Here is a 4,933-nt window from a genome sequence, read left to right as displayed (position 1 = left end):
AATTATTAATTGTGATCGGTGTGATGCTAACAAACACACACACACACACACACACACACACAGAGAGAGAGAGAGCCGGTTAGCCGGTGTTGCTGCGTTGATATAACTGTTATCTGATTCTTTATATTGTTTTATTTTTATTTTAATTGTTTCTGTGATCATGATTTGTCTTTTTGCTGCAGACTGGAGCAGCTTCAGCTAGCAGAGGGAGGGGTTTGTGTGAGGGGAGGCAAAAAAATAAATCCAGGAAATGCCGAAACAGACAGTAGATACTCAACAAACAGGGAGGGAAATGTAATTTAATTTAATTAAATCTGAGCTTTACGGTTTATTCTGCTTTTTTTTTTTTTATTTTAATCAGGCGTTAACATTAACTAGCTCTCTCGTTGTCTGCTGTGGTGTTGTGACACATTTTGTTTCCTCACCGTCTAAAAACAAGTTAATATTAAACGTGTTGACTGTGTGGGGGGAAAAAACAACCTCCGAGCTGTCACAAAAGCCTCTTTTATTTCACATTTAGTGGATGTTTGAGTTGTAATGCGACGGGTTGTTTGTTAGGGAGGGGGCACTAACTTGCTGGGGTTACCAAATTCCTCACTACACCCACCGGTTCTGATAGCCAGCTAGCTTTTTTAGCCCCTGATTGAAACCCCAGTGATCGCATTAACTGTTAGGAAGCTCACCGCCTTTGCTTTGGCCTACTTCTGCCTCTGCGACAGAGAAATGTTGTTTTTATGATCCAATGCTGATGTATAAAACATAAAATAGAGAGAAAAAGGAGCTAGTTGGACGCTCCCTCCTTTATGTCTGGATGTCTGAAACAGGCCCTAACCTACTTCACTGCCCCTGCATGCTGATGGTGCTTTATGCAGAACATTTTCTGCCATATGTCCACCAGAGTATGCTTTATGAATATATGTTTGCAGGGTTTTACATGCTGGAGGAAGACCAGCGAAAGCTATAATGAATAAGAAGTAGTAAATATGCTCCTGGGTGCATCTTTTCATAGATCCTCTTATCTAAGGGTGTTGTGTTTGGTGTATTTGCTTTCTATGAATTCAAACACCTTTTTGTCTAGTTTTTTTTTGTTTGAAGGCAAAAAGTAGCACACGCCCTTCTGCAAAACAAAGTACACAGATCTTTACTTCACACTTCTTCTTAGTAAAACAAACACTCATGTTGGCAGGTGACATTTAGTTTAAAGGGTAAGGCTGGTGATGTTCTCCAGTTTCGTAACTGTCAACAAATCCAATGAAAAGACCGAAACCAACAATCAGTTAGTCTGTTTCTCAATACTTCATGACTTCCCTACACTGTCTGTGGTTAAAAAAAAGTGTTAGAAACCGTCTGGAAATACTTAAACCAACCATATAACATCAAACTCTTACTGAAAGCCAGTCAGCAGGAGAGTGGAAACATCTTTTCTTTACTCTTCTTTAATGAAGAAATACTCTCCAGTTCTGCTATAACTGATGCTAGCAGCAGCTGCCATTGTTGTTTTGACAAACAAGTGTCTTCTCACACGCCCGTAGCTGCCAGCACTTCCTCAGTGGACGCTGATTGGTCCGATGCCACTGTAGTCAGGCCACACACTCGCAGATTGAAGCCTTTGCGTGATTTCGTGATCTTGAGAGTCCAGCTACCTCGCGAGGTTAGTAATTTTGAGCGACCATTGCTAAAACAGGACTAAATATTGGGACTATTCCCAGCTGTGGATTTAGTTCTTGCCAACAGTGTGTGTGTGTGTGTGTGTGTGTGAGTGTGACTCAAAACAAGCTGCTGTACCAACACGTAGACTCGGGTTCCTCCATCCCCGAAGTCGCCATTAGGCCCAAGTCTTGGCCGTCTTGCCTTTTATAGTGCTCAAATCTAAGGAAAATGTTATGAAAGGCATTATTCCCTGGACTGAGTCGTTGCTATATCTGCCCGCATGTCTCTGGAAAGTTGTTCCTACTTCCCTGACAAGTGTTGTTTTCCTTTATGGTCAGCACTTGGTTTGAACATATGCGGCCACTTTACTTTTAGTGCACTATAGGAAATGTTCTGCAGCATCTAAACTGACGTAACAGGAAATCCAGGAAGCTCAAAGTGCCCCACTGAGGGATCTGCAATTTAGCAGAACCGGAAGTTTGTTAGTGTAGTAATGAACATTACAGTTTGTCATCTACAGTACCTTTTTTTTAAGCAACTCTCACATGTAGGTGCTTGTGTTTTTTGCTGTGCATTACTCCCACATACACCTTTTTAGGGGCCACTCCCTTCCTGTATCACTGGTGAGTCATTTCTCAGCTGAGACCAGGAAGTGTAACGGGTTGAACTCTGGTATCTGCAGGTAAAAGGCTTCTGTGGCTGTGAACATTTAGGTCAAGGGTAGTAGTGGTGTGTGTGTGTGTGTGTGTGTGTGTCCTGCTACAATCTAATTTTATCGGAGAAGTTCATTTACAACTCTGTCTGAATGGGTGAGGCAGAAAAAAGGGGAAGTTGAGGCATTTTGAAATGTCACGTCTGCTGTAGGAACATCAGGAACTTCTCAAAATGTTGTCTGTTTTTTTTTAAATGTGAGAACGTGTCACCACCGCTGCTGAAGTAGCTCAAGTTAAGTGTTTTGAGTTGTAGTAATATAATGCTGCTGATACACTAACCTATTGATATGACTTCATTTAATAGCCTTAGGGCTGTAATAATGTATAACCGGCCTCACCCTGTTTTAAAAGGGGCCATTATTCTGCTTACAACATTGAAACGTTTCCAAATTTGAAGTCATTGCATCTCCTTAAGGTCTGAACTTTTTAAGATGTCGTCTGTCAGCTCGGGCCTGCATCGCTAGACATTGTTTGATACGAGATACTAAGCCATTTTTCACAACAGAAGACAAAGTTCTTGAATGTTAATCGCTGTCTAATCACATGCAGCTCTATAAGAACTTGCCCTAAATATAATGATCTAAAATCAAATCTGGAACTCAAATCAACATTAAGTAAACAAGATTATGACTCTGGCCAGACATTTTAGTACCAAAAAGCTGGCATTCAGAGGCTGGTATTGGTACATATTGATCAGTACCAAAAATGTAGAGAGGTAATGCTGATTGATTAATCTTCCAGTATAGATATGCACAATTTTTGGTACCAATATATTAACAATACTTTTTTTGATTGCCTATTTTGAGACAAACATGTTTTTCTTTCCCAGAAGAAATAAAGAAATGTTGTCTACACACAAGAACCTAATAAGATTGACATTTCCTCTATTAGATCAGCATCTATCTGATCACAGAGTAAGAAAACAAGATTATGATATTGACCAGACATTTTGGTACCAAAATTAACTTTTATGTGGCAAACCATCTACTCCATTCCCTCCATTATTAAAACACAGGAAAGCGAGTGAATGTCCAAATGTGCCTCTAACTTCATCTGTCACAGCCAAAAAATGTTAAGCGCCGTCTCAGTCATTAGATATGTAAAGATTTGGTTCCGTCCCTCCGTAGCGAAAGTGAGACGGCGGGTTTATCTTGCGTGGACCTCATTAGTGAGAGTGGTCTGTGAGTCTCCATTCACCGTCAGCCAGGTTTAAGTACCTGAGACTGGAAATACTCCGTCACACGGATGAAGGCAGCGTCAGGTTACAGCCGTCTTATGTAATGTTAGCCTTTCTCATTAGGTGTGTGTCTATCTGTAAGATTATGCTAGACTCGGATTGAACTTGGTTAATCTTGTACTTAAAAGGGTAAGTCAGGAGAATCAGTTTGCATCTTGGCACGCAGACTATAGAGACTATATTTAGGCTATAGCTGCTGCCTTTAAGTTTGAAACTGTTTTATTGTGAAACATACAAGCGACTGCAAACGACATAGTTGGGATTACAGGGCAGGTTTGCGTTCTGCAGAGAGCCTGCAGTAACTGGTAATGATCTACATAACTTTACTCAGCAAGTCCTGACCTGCTTACTAACAGACTCTTTCTTCCTTCTTTTTTGTCACTCAGTCAGTCTAAAGGTGGAATTGACTGCAGGGCCTAAAAGAGCTTCCTTAAAATGTGCAAATTAAAGTTGTTTTTTTTAGTCTATTTATACAAATTCTAGACGGTGATAACTTTCATTAGAAACTGGTGTGCACAAAATATCTGTGCGGGAGTATTCCAGTTTCCTTTGTATGCTGTATGATAACTGCAGGGATATAAAAGCAGAGAGAAAAGACGTATTTATGCTACACAAACTTTGTAAAGATCTTCTGTTCATATATGTCTTGTTTAGTCTTTAAGTTCTTCCGAGACGTCAGAAGTAGTCGTTTTTTAATGAGTTGCGAACAAAAAAATTTATTTGGAACGTCTGTAATAACAATCTGTGTCAATAAAGCAACAACAATTACTCGATTGACGGACAATGAATCTGTAACCTTTATAGATAATGCAATAATCTTTATAGTAATTTTTTGAAATGCAAAAAACAAACGTCACATGTTTCGTGCTCCTTATTTTTTAATGAGCATTTGAGGCTTTTCTTTGTCAATCCTGATAGTAAACAGCATATCTTTTGGAATTGACATGTTCCGGTATGTCTAATGGGTCTAACAGCCTTTGCCATGTTCCTCTCAAAAATGTTAACGCTGATGTTGACTGCAGGCTCAAAGTACCACCGAGCCTCGTAGGACTAAATCAACCAAGAAAAGCCCAGGATTCAGAGCACTGCTGTTTGTTAATTGCAGTAATTGCCATCACCTTGGGTCTCAGGAGTAATTCAGTCCCCAATTAGAAGACTACTAGAACAGGAAGTAGCACTGTGCCTCGACGATTAAGAGCAACTCACCTCAGGGGCAAATGTTCTAAAATTGAAGAAAAAAAAAAAAAGACTTGTGCCCGGAGGGGATTTAAATCTTGTTTAGACAGCTAAAATATAGTGTTTACCCCTTAAAGGTACTGAATGGTTTTCTCCC

The sequence above is a fragment of the Morone saxatilis genome, unplaced genomic scaffold (assembly GCF_004916995.1).
Source record: "Morone saxatilis isolate NCDOM2014 unplaced genomic scaffold, NCSU_SB_2.0 Contig9, whole genome shotgun sequence".
NCBI classification, from domain to species: domain Eukaryota; kingdom Metazoa; phylum Chordata; class Actinopteri; family Moronidae; genus Morone; species Morone saxatilis.
This window is presented reverse-complemented; position numbering follows the sequence as displayed.